Source organism: Etheostoma cragini, chromosome 1 (assembly GCF_013103735.1).
Source record: "Etheostoma cragini isolate CJK2018 chromosome 1, CSU_Ecrag_1.0, whole genome shotgun sequence".
Classification (NCBI taxonomy): domain Eukaryota; kingdom Metazoa; phylum Chordata; class Actinopteri; order Perciformes; family Percidae; genus Etheostoma; species Etheostoma cragini.
The window spans coordinates 11,126,687-11,144,245 of NC_048407.1; the positions used below are offsets into that span (position 1 = coordinate 11,126,687).

The 17,559-nt window shown below is 39.0% G+C and overlaps 2 long non-coding RNA genes across 2 annotated transcripts in view; one reads left to right on the forward strand and one right to left on the reverse strand.

Annotated features, from left to right (window-relative positions):
- Window positions 1-2,637, reverse strand: part of LOC117950523 — a 21,471-nt gene extending 18,834 nt beyond the window's left edge. Inside the window, exon 1 of the long non-coding RNA XR_004657929.1 lies at window positions 2,555-2,637. This is a non-coding gene — a long non-coding RNA (uncharacterized LOC117950523). The remainder of the gene's footprint in view (window positions 1-2,554) is intronic.
- LOC117950503 overlaps window positions 1-15,102 on the forward strand; it is an 18,733-nt gene extending 3,631 nt beyond the window's left edge. Inside the window, exons 2-3 of the long non-coding RNA XR_004657925.1 lie at window positions 8,008-8,012; window positions 15,092-15,102. This is a non-coding gene — a long non-coding RNA (uncharacterized LOC117950503). The remainder of the gene's footprint in view (window positions 1-8,007; window positions 8,013-15,091) is intronic.
- The last annotated feature ends 2,457 nt before the right edge of the window (window positions 15,103-17,559 follow it).

The window sequence follows — 17,559 nt, forward strand, 5'->3', positions numbered from 1 at the left end:
TAATCTCACTTCACACCTGCTGTCTCTGACATACATGTTTCCCCTGAGAGAAGAGAGTGAAGCTTGAGTGAAGGGCTAAGGCTTGGTGTGGGAGGTGGAGAGGGGGAGACAGATTGAGCCTATTTTATACCAGACCTCCCTTTGGCTTTAGTTTGGTGTGTATCCACCTACAGGGAAATGTTGGTGCAGGATAAAGCCAAAAGGGGTTGTGTTAGTTAAAATGGACATCACAGATTTGTGATTTGTTTTTTGTTTACAATCCTTAAATGATTTTTTTTTTTAATTCATAAAAACTAACACCAAAAGAAAGACATTAGGATGCAGTTGGTTGTATAGTTGGGTCATTGTTAAATCATTTTCAGAATATTTTTGCATTTGGGATTTTACTCAATCAAAGGTAGTTCATACATTATCCATGTGTTAACCTGAGAGGGTTGTACCTTTAGTTGTAATGTACTTTTGTATTCAAATGAAAATATCGAACTAAAAGTAGAGATGTGTGAGATGAGTCGTCCTACATCCAGTTGATTGGCATGAATTTGACACTAGTGTGTATTTCAGGTCCCTCCACGGGGTGTGGAGCTCTAATGAGGGGGATATTTGTGCTTGCTAAGCAGGGCCAGAGTTATGAGCCAGCAAGGCTTTCCAGCTCTGCACTGACAACAGATATAAATATAAGGACTGTTCAGGTGGAACGGATCGCTTGGGAAATTGGGACCCTCCCCAAATGGTTGTATGTGCGTGGTGTAGTTTCACAGGGACTGAGCACAAACGATGCATTTTCAAATAAGGGTTGATTAATTTCTATATCCATTTACTGTTGGTTTCGATGGATTATACTTTGACACGACAGCTGTTATTGTTGCGTGTCAGCTTGCTCCAGCTCTCCAGCAATAATTACCTCACCTTGTGTGGTGGTGTTACATTTTATTTATACATTGTATGTGTATACATAATTATTTTTTGCTTTTTTTAGAATTTATGTAATTAAAAATTACAATTGTGGGTCAGGGTTATATGAATATAGTATTCATATTCTTTGAAAATTGAAATTGCAATTGCTACTTATGCAATATACATCAATGTCAAGCAAGAAGTTACACTTTGGTTTCATTCCATCATTCGGGTGGGTTTCATACCAGGGGAGTACGTTAGATGTTTTCAGTGGTTTTAACAGGAAGAGGGCGTTTTCTCCTTACATTTTCAGTGTTTCTTTGTGCTGTCTTTCAATGGACTAATTCTTTCTTGGAATGGCGTTTTGCATACTTAGTGTTACTCTCCTATCCTTTTGTTTTCTTTGGGTGGTTAGTGTGAAATTTAAGGTGTAAAACAGCACAGAACCATATTTCCTTTGCAAATTAGAATGTCATTAAAATGTCAGTACTTGATTTAGTATATGGCTTTCCTTTTCAGCTGTTTTGACATACAGTGTCCTGTTTTAATATACTTTTACCCAACCATTTAAAACCCCTTTTTTCCACTTGCTATGCAATGGCAATTTTGTCTGGATTTCAAACAATCCTGTTCTTTTCTTAACCTCTTCCCTCACTATTCTTCAGTTAGCAATGAAAATAACGTGTGGTGAAAGTAATGTTAGATATTTGAAAACATTGTTGTTGGGGGGGGGGGGGGGGGGGGGGGGGGGGGGGGGGGGGGTATTAACTCTGCAGGGTGCCCAAACTTTTGCAGATGCCATTTTTTAGTTTTCTGTTATTTTGAAAATGTAAATGATCGAAATAAAATCTAACTTTTTGTGATATATAATATCATGTCATTTCATGCCCTTTGGAGATCTTTTCTTGTCTACTTTATGCACATTAATACAATTTATACCTGGGGTGCCCAAACTTTCAATCTCCACCGTAATGTGTTGCAACAATTTTATGATGTATATGTTGTATTGAGGAGAAAGATAGTGTTAATGTCCTATTTAGAGTCCAATTCTTCAGTAGAAAAAACTAAAATGAGTAAACTTTAAAACACCCATGTTATGCTCATTTTCAGGTTCATAATTTTATTTCAAGGCGTACCAGAAATGGTTTACATGGTTTCATTTGGAAAAACACCATATTTTTATTGTACTTCTCATTGCTGCAGATCCTGTTTTCACCCTGTGTTTTAGGGTCTCTGTTTTAGCTACAGAGTGAGACATCTCACTTCTATACTATCTTTGTTGGGAGTTGCACACATAGACCGTTAACAGTCTATGGTTGCACATTAGCAATAGCAAGGTAAGATCACATCAGCTAGACAACTCTTCCTCTACTTTGGTCAGTACAAAGCAGGATTAGCTGGGAGACTTCTTCTAAACAAGGGCAATACCTGCAGAACAGTGACATGGAAGTAGTTCTTTTGGAGATTACGTTGAGCTAGTGTGTGTTGTAGCAGTGTTTTGTCATTGAGAATAAGCTAGCATGCTAGCGCTAGCATGTGCTACAGTTAGCCACCTCGTCTCGGCTAGTTAAGTAGAAAGCCGTGCAGATTTTGAACAGCTCACCCAGAGACTGGAGGCAGAGGACGTTTTAGTTTGTATGTGTGTGGAAGCACCAGAGACTAGAGCTGGGTGATATAGAGACAATCAAATATCACAATATTTTGGACAAAACACTTTTATATTGATACTGTAGGGTTGATTGGTATTTTTCACAAAATTATTTTCACAATGAGATTTTTTTCCCTAATACTCCACAGTAATGTGGATGACAATGACTAAGTGGGCAAAGGCAAATAATGAAACAGCTAGACTAGTCAAAAGCAATTAACTGTAATGCAGCCTTTAAAAACAGCCTTTATACCATATTACCACATGATATCCAAAATCTAAGACAATATCTAATCTTGTATCACGATATCAATATAAAATCGATATGTTGCCCAGCCCTACCAGAGTCACAAAATAACAACCCAAATCCCCAAAAAGTGTTTTTTTTATAATGTGGGCTCTTTAATGCTTCTTACCAGGCCACTGTTACTTGACATGTTTTGATGTACCTCACTGACAAGCTGGAGGACATCATGTCTGACACTGTGGTCAGCAGAGCTGGAGCCCCCCAGGGCACAGTGCTGGCACCTCTTCTCTTGTTGGGTGTATCAGGGGGGACAGGGAGGAGGAGTATCCGAGTCTAGTGGGGGACTTTGCTCTCTGGTGTCACACTAACTGCCTACAGCTCAACACCTCTAAGACAAAGGAGCTGGCCTTTGACTCTGGGAAGTCCAGACCAAGCTTGCGACGAGTCCTGCTAGAGGGAGTTGAGGTGGAGGCAGTGCAATCAGACAAATACCTCGGGCTGTGGCTGGATAATAAACGGGACTGGACAACACACACCAGCCACCTGTACAGAAAGACACAAAGCAGGTTGTATTTCCTGAGGAGACTGCGGTCTTTCAACATCTGCAGTGAACTGCTGTGGATGTTTTACTAGTCTTACCAGAGTCCTCTTCTACACTGTGGTGTGCTGGCGGGGCAGTATGTCCAACCTTCCCACCTTCAGGCTGGATAAACTGAGCAGGCGGGCCGGTTCTGTGGTCGGCATGAAACTGGACTCACTGGTGACGGTGGCAGAGAGGAGGACACTGAACAAACTGCTGGACATTATTGACAATGCCAGCCCCCCCCTGCACACCGTCATCATCAACCAGAGGAGCCTGTTCAGTGGAAGGCTGCTCCTTCTCAAGTGTAGGACCAGCAGACTCAAGAACTCCTTTGTCCCTCATGCTATCAGACTCTATAACTCCTCGCTCATGGCGGAGGAGGAAACAGGGTAACGAGGACTGTACAGAACAGGAAGGAAGATAAAGAGTGGTCGCCATTCTTTCACTGTGCATTTAAGTAGTTAATAATTTACTTACATACATACCTGGACACTCTAACTGCTCTTAACTGTTAATATATAATTTATGCTAAAGGTCTTTTTTTTTAGCAAAATGTTGATTGTTATTGTTATTTTTATACTGTTTTTTTCTATTCTATGTCTTAAGCTAAAATCTGCTAATGGAAATTCAATTGGGAGTCATCCCAAAAGGATCAATAGAAGAGAACTTGTGACCGGGAGGTTGTCGGTTCAATCCCCAGACCAACAGGATCAAATCCGGGTTGGGGAAAGTGAAAGAGCAGTGCTTGTCCCTCATTACCACCACTGAGATGCCCTTGAGCAAGGCCCTTAACCCCACCTGCTCCAGTGGAGCTGCTCAGTGGCCAGCAGATCAGACTGTGGTTGTACTGGGCAGCTTTCAGGTGTGAATGTGTGCAACTATGTGAATGTGATCCATGTGTTCCCGCAAAAGAGATGCTGCCTCTCAGTGAACCTCCCCTGAATAAATAAAAAAATATAAGGATAAATTATGTGAATAATGCCAACAATAATGATAATGATAATGAACTAACAATACATATTCAAAATAATGTACTTAAATAGAAAGAAGTTATAGTTTAAGGGGATTATTTAATTTCAAAACTGTTAAGGTGTATACGACCTTATACATGTTTTTGTGGCACAATGTGAATTTTTGCTTCATGGTCTGTGAACATGCTATAAGGCAATGTTGGGAAACTCTGTAGTTGTCTGCCCGATCTGTCAGGCCCTTTTAAAGGCAGTCTCTGAAGTCAATCAGCCCCAGTATTTTTATTCTGCCCTCCTTAGCCATGACAGAGCCATTAAGGAGCACTCTGGCTGGCAGCTGGATGAAGTTTTCCTCCCTGTATTTATCTGACAGGCGAAGATTTGTTCTTTTGCTGAGAGAATTGGTTTGAGTATTGTCCCCTAGATGACAGTTCTAACAGCTCTGGAATAGCCCACCCCTTGAACACCCACCATAAAAATCCAGCAGTGCAGGCAGAGTGCAGCTTGAAGTGAGCTGTTCACAGTACTGTCAATCTTATATCTAAATAGAAAAGACTGTACACTTCTTAAGAGAAATACTAACAAGCATCTAGTAACATATTATACTTTATTATCGCAAAATTGTGATTAGCAATGTGTTGGAACCTAACTCTGCCATGTGGCCTAACAAAGAAAGGCCTACTGCAAGAACACAGTCTGCCAGCAAACCCAAGTTCACTCCTAAGTGTTACCTTTAGTTTGATGAAACACTCCAATTAGTCAAATGTTTACACCAATATCACTTCAGGAAAAACGACCCCAAGTCAGAGGCTTAGTTTTGGGCAGAGAACAGTTGGTGTGTTTATTTTGTGAGCTCTATTTCTGTCTAACTGTATTTATGTGAATCGGACTGCCGTGCCCTTTTGTTTTATTGCTGTGTTAAGGTACCTTGATTACAGCGTTATTATGCATGGTTAATGTCTGCTTATGCTGCATTTTAATTGTGTTGGTGAGGTTAATAATCTTTCTTTTTGTCGTTCAGAAGTTCAGACCTCCGACACACACTCTGAGTTAGTTAGTTAGGGCTCTGAGTAGACTAAGAAATTGATTATTTCCCCACACAGAAGATAGGATCCAAATTTTGCTTTGCCTATCCTCTGTATGCTGTTCTTTCCCTTCTTCTTTCACTAACCACACACACACAAACACAGCTTCTCACACACACACCTATTGGCCTTGCTGGCCAATAGGTGTGTGTTAACGATCATGTGCTCACATGATCGTTAACTGCATAGGTAGTGTGTTAGTACAACTTAGTTTAATTCCCCGCCATCTTGCCGCTACGTTAGACATTTTGCACCGTCTGTCTGCAACATATGTTTAAATTTCAAGGAGTCTCAATTCTCAATTCGTTTCCCCCGCCATCTTGAACTTTTACGTGGCTCAACTACCCACATTATTTGTTTGATGTAGAACTGGTGGTTTGACAAGTTCAGGCAGCAGCACTTGTAGCAGATAACATTTTCCTGCAGTTGTAAGAGAGTGGAAAAGGTAAAGGCAATAAAGCTAGGCAGAGTTAGTCTGGTGCCTAGCTAATTATGTAGCTTATTCCAGCTCTATGTTCTGTCCTGTCATGTCATGACCACTGTAACCACAGGTTACAAAAAGCAGGGAAGGCCCCTCTCCTTGCTGTCACAACCCTCCTCTTCCTGTCCTCTTGATCGTTATTTCTCCGTATGAAGGAACAAACTCCACAGCTTTTTAAAATTCTTTGGTACTTGTGCAACAACAACCCTTTTCATATTTACATGGTGGAAACTTCCAAACATTGTGTATCTAAAGTATTCTATGCAGAGCAGCAATGAAAAAAGTAATTGAACATCACATTTTAAAAGAGTGTTGTGTTTGGCTTTTCCCATACATCACTTCAGAGTTGCAATAATTGAATAGACACTGTAAATGCAGTATGTCAGTGGGGTTAATATATTCTTATGGGAGGACAATTGATTATAAGATGGGGTAGCAGAAAAAAATAATTGTAACAATTTAATAATTTATACTGTTTATTGATCCCCAGTGGGGAAATTACAATTTACACTCTGTTTGGTTAGTAATCACTACACACAGGCCTGAAATACCCACATGCTCAGGACCTATCCATGCACTAATGGAGAGATGTGAGAGTGAGTGGGCTGTCAGCTGGCCCAGCGCCTTGAGCGGTCGGGTGTACGGTGCCTTGCTCAAAAGCACCTGGCAGAGCCCAGGAGGTGAAGTAGGACCTCTCCAGCTACCAATCCAATCCAAAAAGTAAACAGCACACAATGAAAACATGTTTTTTTTAATTAGTAGGTTCTTCAAATTTTACTACGTTAGTTATTCTAGGTTAGGATTAACAAAGTTTACTTTGAAACTGAGTTTGAAGACTTTAATTGTCTTATAATGATTTGAACAAACTTAATGTGATCACAAGTTCAGAGAATTGTCAGTCAGGCATTCTTTTACAGTAACTAATTTTTATTCTAACAACTTTATCTAAAGTTCTGAAATGCTTCATGTGACAACAAATGATTTTCTTCTGTTTTTGAAGTTGTCATGGTGATTGATGAAAGACCTGCCTTATAATCCTTAAATAAAGTGGTCACCACCCATTTTGGTAAACTCTTCCGACCTGTCCTGTCTTTACCACCCATATTAAATTGCGTTCAGGAACTCAAGCCTAGACTTGCTACCAGGGTTGGGTGTCGAGAACCAGTCGGATTAAAGTCCAGAATTTTAATCCATGTTTGTAAAGTCAGTACAATTCATATATATTTTCTAATTATAAAATTTGTTTGATGTTTTCTTTAAAAAAAGGCTTTTAAATACCAAGCTGATGAATCTTTCTTCTAATATTACTGGACGCTAATTGCAAAGGAATTCAAAGTTCCTAACAAACTGCAACATGTTGGCTTAAAAGTATCCATCCAAGTGATTCACCAACCTATTTCCTTGGAGTAATGACTAATGAGATCTTTTTGTATTCTGAAACTCCAGTACACCTGGCATTAACATGCATCCTTGGTGATCATATAGAGCATAAACACATCGAAATTGGGTGCAAATACTCCCATGATATCCAATGTAAAACGCTAACGTTTTTAATAGGACAACATATTTTACAAGCATTACTTTAGGAAAAAAAAAGTTTTAAAAGTGTTGTTTGTCTCCGGAACTGGCAGCAGTTCAGTTGCCGTTGTAAACTACTAACATGAACTTAGTAATGTAATAAATAAATTGTATAACTCAGGTTTTGAACTGTTGGGATAACAGTTTCTCACTGTTTACTGATATTTTATTGATTTAACGAATAATCGATTTATCAAATATGACAATAAAAGTTTTTTTTATAGACATGTGATATCTGAAAAAAATTGTACATTACTTACTTGCGTATGTGTTGAGCAAGGATTCAGGGTACTCAATATATACCAAATGTTGACTAAATGACCTTCTAGTAACTGTTTTCCACACCGAGGAAGTGAGGAATAAACAACGGCAAAAATTCACCAGCTGATCTATCATGTCGCTGAGACAGTTTAATGTCCGGGGGATGCTGCTGAAGCGAGAGGGAAAGTGAGGGGAGATGAGGTGTGAGCAGATGAGAGAGAGCGATTGGAGCAGAGGAGAATTAGTGGTGAATGTACAGTAGCTAAAGTCTTAATTTTGAGCATAAATAAATGAATCTCAAGACTAGTGGAGGTGTCCGGTCTGGTGACGGGGGTTAGCCCTGGAGACTCCAGCCCCTTCTCCCCCATGCTGTCCAACCTCAGGACACCAAAGCAGGAAAAGCAAACACAAGCAACTGTTGTGTTTGCGAAGTTTCCTTTTTAAAATTACTCGGATTGATTTTAATTCCCTTTGGTAAACAGTTGTGCACTGTAGCCACAGACTCTATACAGAGTGTAGGCTTTTATTGTGAAAGGTAATGGGAAGATGGATAGTAAACACCACATTTGCCAAGGTTGAAAGTAGTTCACTACATCCCACATTTCACTGCTGCCCACACCCTAATCCAGCACCAAACAAAAATGGTATAAAGACATCTGGAATGTGTCTCATTTTTGTCAAATGCCAGGCTTGGATGTAAATGAACAGTTGCCCTTGGGTATGAGTTATGTGCACACAGATAATCATCAGAAGCAATTTCCTTTCCCTCTTGTTGTGTTTCCTATGATTGAACAAGGGTTGTTTTGCTACTTGGATGATGATGATACAAAAATAGTGGCTGCCTTATATCAGATGGCTGATTACTTGACCCTGAAAGAAGCCGACCAACAACTCCCACATGATCCTCACTACAGGTAAACACACTTGAGTATGCTGTGCGCATGGTGTGAACACATGCTGGATGACATTATCCTTTTTGAATGGTTAGATCAAGAAGAGGCAAGGTACTTTGCAGCAAGAATTCTTAACATGCCATCAATGGCGTCAGCTTTTAGCAAATGCTCTTTTCTAAAGTGGCTCACAGTTGAGTGAGTCTGTTCAGTGATGCGTTCAAGGACATTGACAGTACATTTGGCTTTCGCTGGTCTCATCTAGTTGTATTTAAAGTAGGTGTAGTTGCACTTTAAGTGAGATAAATTATCTTTCAGTGGCAGAATAGCAGCTTATTTATTTTATTGCCCTTGTTGGACATTTGTGTCTTTTGTTAAAAATCTCTGTTATTTTTAAGATTTATGACTATACGCAATACTCTCCTTACAAGAAAAACAAAAGCATTTGTTTGTTTTAAATGCGTGATGCAACTTGTATTACATATTTAGATAAACCTCACAAGAAAGTGTAGTGGCGATGTGAAGTAAGACTATTTATTGTCCAGAGTTAAGGTAGAAGTAGTATATATTGCTATTATTGGTGCCACAAAATCTCGTGGATAGTCAATGTTGTTTCTTTTAACTGTATCCAAAATCATGACATTTTCCTAATCATAACCAGATAACCAGATAGTTTGTTGTGAATAAAGTTCACCAAATCTTAATTCTAACCATAGAAGATCGACAAATGGTTATATTTATTACTTTCTACTTTTGTAGAAAATGATCAAGTGTCCTTTGTAGATGGCAATGAACAATTACATATTTATTGTTTAGTTAGAGGACTTGTTGGTATACGAAGTGAACCTGTATACTATTTGAAAAGTATTTTGTTGCATTCTCATGCTTCTGCAGGAAATATACCATAATAACATAAGAGCTTCAATAAATTGAACACCCACAAATCAGTATTGAATGATGCAGCTTGTTGCACGGAACCAAGAAACAGTATGCCATTTATAATGCTTGCAAGAAAAGGGTTGGGTATAGTTTTTTTTTTTTTCTGATACCAGTGCTAAAATATATTAAAACACTGCCTAAACACTGCCTGAACCATTTCTTTAAAACATTTGTAACATCAAAAATGGCTTGTTTATTGCCAAGGCCATGAAATTTATTTAAAATGAAGGAACTCATTTCACTGCTATGTGTACAAGGTGCAGTTGAATGCACCATTAATTCCCGTCAGTGTTATTGTTACCAACTGCAGCAGTGGCCATGAAAAGTGAAAAGTGCAGCTAGTAGCTGTTTCTTTCGCTGCAGACTGTGTTTAACACTTGTGTTGTCTTCCCCTCAAAAAATCCCTTTTGTTGATGCTTTTTATCAATTTATTTTAACATTTTCTTATGTTTTTGTTCCTTTTCTTAACACTTTTGACACTTTTTTTCGTTGTTTGTCTCTTTTTTTGATGTTTTCAACACTACGTAACATTAACTATTTTTGGGATTTATGGTCAATAAACCTCATTTATAGGAAATTTTACCTAATGTTTGCATTAAAAAAGCAGAAATTAGGAATTACTTAGACTAAAATTAAAGGAAATTATGTTAATGGATAATCACAGACTGGAATATGTCTACTTTTACTCGATGGTAGTTCAAAACCACTTCAGTGTTTATCTTCAAGTGCTATAAAATTGAATAAGACACACCAAAATTAATGAAGGTAGAGATTTGTACTTGCCAAAGAGCGTTGTGTGGAATCAATCATTTTATTTTGTGTAGTTACAAAAAGAACATTCATATGAAAATGGGTCAATTTGACCCTAGGACAACATGAAGGTTAAACAAGCTACTAACGGTAGGCTAACGTTACCTGATGCCAAGTGTAATATTAACTAGCGTCACATGCAGTTATGCTACTGTTGCCTGTAAAGTCATTTTCGGAGCACCAGAGGAAAGCACAGACATGTAAGTGGCACTGAAATGAGGCATAGGAATCTGCGATGTCATTCGGTCCAATAGATACTGGTCATGGCTGGACCTGCACAATTTTGGCAATGCGTTTTGGTACCTAATCCTAGGCAAGATCTTTCAATCTGATTTGAATTGTTTTCACTCATTCCCACGGTTGTTCATGTTGTCAGTTCTTACATCTTGACTGTATTTTTCTGTGCGGGACTGTGTGGGACTCAGCTACTCATTGTGCTGTTTTTTGCATGCTTGAGAGCATGCTACCCGTACAGACATGTTTGTGTGCACTTTCCCTAAGCCTTCATAGATAAGAGCACCCTTATTGATGTTTTGAGGGAATGCACTAATGTGGATGCACTCAGACAACACCCTGAAACTCTGTAGAGATTGTGAGTTCAGGGAAACAAAGAACAAAGAGGCTACAATGGAATTTTAAAACAAAGAAATTCTGTAAAAAAGCAGCCATTTATTATAAAATCGTAAGAATACAATTTTCTGAAGAGAAAAAACACTACATGTTGCACTTATACCACATAATGCATCTGTTTCAAATTGCCTGGCCATGTAACCACCAAAATATCATGAAAAATAGAAAAAAAAGCCCTGTATGTCTCATGTTAAAACAGTCATTTAAACCATAACAAAAAGAAGCCATTGGCGCTTCTGGAGAAAATGAAGACGTCTCGCTGTAGACAGATGTCGCATAGGTTATTCCAAAGTTCAAAGGTATCTTAGCTCCACTGCCTTCAAAATGAACAGTCAAAATAACACTGATAGAACTACATGCCACAGACTGGTAAAAAAAAAAAATTCCACCAATTTGGGTTAGTTACAACAGAAATTCAGCACGTGGGCTGAAATGTAATGCTAAATGGGTTGAAATTAAAAATGTAGTTGAATTGTATGACCAAAAGAGCGATGATAGGAGTTGAGGACGTAAGCATACAGTATCAAGGGAGACATTTCTTTCTTTGTCTGTCCTCTGAAAATCAAAGTAATTAGAAGACTAAATGCACACAAAAATGATTGTTGGCAGTTAGTCATTTGCCTTACCAACAGTTCAAGCCTCCCCTTTTTCTGCAGGCTTCAGCTGCCTAGACCTATCGGGCAGACTTATTGGACCGTTAGTGGCCAGTCAGTAGTCATTAATTACAAGGCAAACTGAGCTGACACTTGCTGATTGGAATGAGAAGCCCTCGTAAAGGAAACGGCTACAAATTTCCCTGATAGCTCAGACATCCATTACTTAGCTGAATATACTGCCCAAAATGCAGTGATCAGGAGAATGGATGTGGAATTGTGGAATTAAGATCTATTTTTTACCAGTGTAATAACATACTGTGTTTACATAAATATACTTGTTATTGTTAAAAATTTGACTCAATGGGATTAACAGAGGTTTAACTTTTTAACAATTTGATTTGAACCCTGGTTCTCAATGCTGGTATGTTAACGGGTTTGAAATAGATTTTTTTACTACGTGCATCCTTTTATATACCACAGTTTTCTTTTAAATGCCTGTGTCAGCCAAGCCTGAGATATGGGCTTAGTAGTAGAGGTTCTTTTCTTAGTTAGGTCCAACATGAATTTTCTAAATGTCCATATCTACAGTATCTGGACCTGTTTTACACTCTAAGGAGTTAGCAATCACAAAATTGTGCCTATAGCCTATAGCCTATAGAAGAAAATGGTGTGGTAGATTTAAATTTACTTGCAAAGCAGTCCCAGTTAGTGTTTTTATTTATTTATTTAGAATGCAGCACTCTAATAAGTGGATGAGAAAGCTGAGTTGGATATCAATAATTGGTTGTTCATGGCGAGTAGAGAAAACAATTCCCTGGTGACCATAAGAAGCTCAGCCCTAAATTCATAACACTTTAAGCACTGCGATATCTGAGAGCCTTTACGGTTTACAGTATATTTGTTAGAGTAGAGTTTAAGTCAGGCATGTTGCCACCCACGACTCATTTGTTTGAGAAAGTGCTATTTAGTGCAAACTCCCTTGAATAAATTTAAATCAGCACTATAGTATCTAGCTGATGAAGGTTAGTGTAGTAGTAAGTTCTTTTTTTTTCCGATGGAAATGCAATCAGACCAACATCAAGCACATACACAAAAACACACCAGTGTGTATTGCATACAAATCAAGCTGGTGGTTGCCCTGAGTGTGCTCCTGTTGTTTCATCAGTTTAGGTGCTTTAAACATATGGAACATTACCATTGTTTGAGGTGTCAGATTGAGGGCAACATCCTGAAAACTAAACAAAATAATAACAAACACAAACCAAACTTCATATATTAATAAGAGACTCATATTTTGTCTTTCAAACAGCTGATTTATCCAACCACATTTGCACTATTGCATATTGGTCCACTTTGACCAATGGATATATTTAACAGCATGACCACTGCAATCCAACATTTAGATTCTTTTCAAAGCTCTGATGGTGAGAGAAAGCCTTAAGACAAGAACACATTCATAATTGCACAGTATCTAATTCCTTCAATGAAATAACAGAAAAATGACTCATGATTTGCAAAAAACGTTTAAATCATAGTGCATGCTTTACACTAGATTTTAGGATTTGATGAAATCCCTTCACTCTTTTACACAGTCTATATTCCCTTTTTCTGCTCCCCTGGTCTAAAACTCCCCTTCCCAAGCTCATCACAGCTTGTCACATCATTTTGGGGTCACTTCATTGGGAGGCCAGCAGAAGGAGACCTCCCCAGGTTCTAAAAACAGATGTGACAGGCCTATTAAAATGAGTGATCTCTACTGCCCTGCTCTCGTCTGCTGCTGTAGCCAGAATGGGTACTAAGCTGTCTTCCCCAGGGCAGGGACAGAAGCAGTAGGGCGCAAGAGGCCTGGAAGATAAGGCGACAGCGGCACATAGCTGGCATTGTGGCAGCTCCCAGAATTATCTCCTGATGAGCTTTTCAATTTTGGGGAGGGCAGTGGAACCTGAGCTCTTGTGTCTGAAGGCTGTGAGGCACACAGTGAGAGATAAACATAGTGTGGAAAGACCGGGTGCACATATACATACAAACACTAAGACTGGATGATGTACAGTAGTCGGAGCACAGCAACATCTAAACAGACTTGCACTCTGAACAATCTTGACCAAAAACAAATGTTATAAAGATAAATTGTTATATATCCATAAATATTCAGAGGAACTGCAAAGCCTGTTGCAAACACACAAGCACTAAAGAACAACAAAGCATTTTATTTTGCAATAGCTGTTCGGAAAGGCAATCCGCTTGTCCCTTTTTGTCTCTTGTATCCACAGAGGCCTACATGGTGTCATTGTATTTTCTGCCAATCTCCCTGGGATAGTAATAAAACCCTGCAGGTTAAATTCCCAGCACTTACTCATTCCTAGCCTCTGGAACAAAGATTGTCCTATATGAAAACCTAATCTTTTAATGATTGACTTCTGTTAGTGGTTTAATTAAAATGACAGTATATTGGCTATGTTAAATAATATCTGACCACATTTACATTGTGTACCTTATATTTCTTTGAAGAGCAACACTATAGGGTCTTCTGTGGATCAGACCTCCGTCAAATCTCTTTAAAAAACAAATCAAAGTGTTTCTAACGTTCCTCTTCAACACCTTGGTCCATGTTTGAATTGTAAATTTGTTGGCACAAGGTGTAGAGGGAGCTGCTGTTCAAGAATTATCTATTCTGTTGCAAGGGCTGCCAGAATCTGTGAGAGGGTCTTCCTCTGAGGGCCGCAGCTCTGAGCTGCTGTCTCCTGCAATCCACCCTGATCAATGACTCGCTCTGCGATGAGCCAACTCCCTCTCTGGCTCAGGGGCAAAGGAAGCTAGGTGAGAAGAGGAACATTTTTTTTCTCAACTACATTAATATGAGATAAAGTAACTAGGTATACCGATTCTCTTTTTTTCAGCTTTGTGGGGCTGTTGTGCATGTGTTTAAGTGTAAGTTTATGCTCATAAACCGCATCAGACTTTCTCATTTAGCTTTCCAAACTATGTTTTATAGCAGTTTAATCAAAGTGCACATGGCTGCCAAAATAATTAATGTCTTCATTAGGTTTTTATGTTTTATGTAATTTTAAAGCTCGTTAGAATCATTAAGAATTATCTAGGGATGCCAAATTAGTTTTTTCTTTCTTCTTCTCACCGATAGGTAGATTGATCCTTGTTAACCCATAAATATGCTTTAACTATCAAGCAGCTGAACTGGGACAGCAACTGAGTCCCAGTTCACACGTTGGCACTCTGAGGTATTTTCCGCTCTCAGCGTCTGCAGACAACTGCTGACATGTACTGGTCGCGCAGCCACAATGTTTTGTGCATTGTCGTGGACACATGCACACTTTCCTGGAACCACTTTGAGCGCTTCGCGGTGGACAAATGTCCATAGTAGTAAATGGGGTAATGTCTCCGAGAGGCAATTTGTTGTGTCTGAGCCTGTCTCCAAGAAATCAACCTGAGAGCTGCACTAGCAAGTTAACTAGCAGTTAAAAAGTATATTGTATAGCCTATGTTTTTCTTTTGCAATACAAAAAAACATATTTCATGACTTATTTAATTTGGATGTAATACTATTGTTTTTAATGTTTACCTGATAGTATGAAATGGCCAAAATTCTTATTGTCTGTAAACAGTTAATCATTAGCATCACTACAATCATTCTAGGCAGAGGTGGAAAAAGTACTAAAATATTGTGCTCAAGTAAAAGCAATAATGCTTTGATGAAATATTACTCACAAGTAAAATGAAAGCTGCAAGCAGCGTTGGACGGGCCCTTGCTAATGTTCGTGCGTCAGGGTTAATGGCGGACGCAGACACTGCAAATCGTAACCAATGAAGATATAAATATAAATATATAAATATATATAAATAAATAGAAACTCATTGGATTTATTTATTATTCCCAAAATAAAGAAGTAAACTGATAATTGATATTTACCAAATAATTTAAGTTTGTAGCTGATTTGACAATAACCAGTGTCTATTTTAAAGCATTTCTTCTTCATAAAACTTTAAATTGCAGCTGTGTTTGAAAGGCTCTGGGACCCTAAATATACCTGTTTTGTCTTAAAGTCTAAAGCTACATTAGACTCATTGTAAACCTGAAAAATGTCCTCAAAAAAATGCCCTCATGTTGTTAATTTTCCCCTCGTGTTGTCTTCCCGTAGAACAACATTTAGTTTTCTGGGTCAAACTTGTAAGTTAAAACCTTCTTAAGACACGTTTGTCACTTTTCCAAAAGTTCTTTGTCGATTTTTACAATGTCTTTGTTTTTTGATTTTTTGGGGACTTTTTTCTTGCTTTTCCCTCCATTTCTGTCACTTTTTCCAGTATTCTCAAATCTCTTTTTTTTTTCTTCTTAAAATGCCATGAATATAAAACACCCAAATTCAATGAAAATAGTGAACTCATCAGTTATTTAACTTGTATGGATCGCGGAATGGAACCATCTACGTTTTTTTTACACTTTGGTTGAAGGAAACCCAAATTTCTGATTTTGAAACTTTTTGAAAATGGGTCAAATATGACCCCAAGGACAACAGGAGGGTTCATTATTTTCTTTGGATGACCAACATGTACCTCCGAAAAAAAAACTATAAAAACTATATTTAGTATATTATAATTATCATATAAAATATTTTGAGCCAATTTGTATTTTGGTGGTTTAGGATGCAAATGAGCCAAACTATATTACACATGACTGTATTGCAACTTAACATTAAAACAACAGACTAGCTCAACTAAACCAAATTACCTAAATCGCAACTAACTAGGATTAATTAAGGAAAACCACAAACAAGGTCCTGGTTATGTACTCATGGTAAACAAGCCCCCAACTTGTTACGACCGGCTCACCGGCAGACAACAAAGGACGGCAATGCACAGCAACGTAACAATAACAAAATGACATTTATTAAATAATGATGCAAACAAGAGCATTATGAGGTGTGATTGTCAGTATCAGTGATGAATGAAGGTGGATGGATGTAATGAAGAATGTGAGGTCCATGTTGTCAGTTTTTAAAAAAGGGAAAACTGTGAAAACAGAGAGAAAACATGTTGGTGCGCCATTGGGAGAATGCGGCCTCTCGGTCTCGGGGCAGGCGGGGTTAAATGGTCTGGGAGGACCGGCCAGGTGATCACAGTCATTTTTTTATCGCCTCCGCTACACCTGCAAGTTAACAAGACAAATCACAGTACACATGTCAAACAGGCCCAGGGCCGGCACACCAACAAACATGACATCATTTTTATAGCTAGTGCATGTGTACATGCAGTAGTATTTATATAGCTGCGAGGAATAGTTTCAGTTTTCATACATCGTCACAGGGTTTGCTCCCCGTGCCACTGTACCTTTCCGATTTAACCCACATGAATGTGGGGTTGCCTTCTTCCTCTTTCCCAGACGTTGTGGTGGTTCTCACACCAACATCTTCCACCTGCACCACTATTAGGTTCTCCACTATTTACCCATAGCTGGGGCTATTTACCCATAGCTGGGGCTATTTACCCATAGCTGGGACAGTGGTTGACGGGCATCAGGGCATTTCCACTCACTGATGGGCCTGCATGCCACGTCTCTGGGACCTACTGCTGCTCCGAGATCCTGTACAACTTAGCCTGGAACCACAAGGGACCAGTTACCATGTGTGCCGTGGGGAGGCGTGTACGAGCTCTTGGCAGTGGAGAGGATATATACCGGAAGAGGAGGCTTACACACCCGGCTCCTCTTTCAGCCCCTGAAAACAAAGGGCTGTCCGGTGGCAGTAGCTGGAAGCAGACAGTGGCGAGCAGAAGCAGCATGTAGCATGTAGCATGTAGCATGTAGCATACACTGACTACAAGCTCTACTACTCCAACACTACTGCACTGACGCATCACCTGCCCTGCGAGCAAACACACACACACACACACACACACACACACACACACACACACACACACACACACACACACACACAC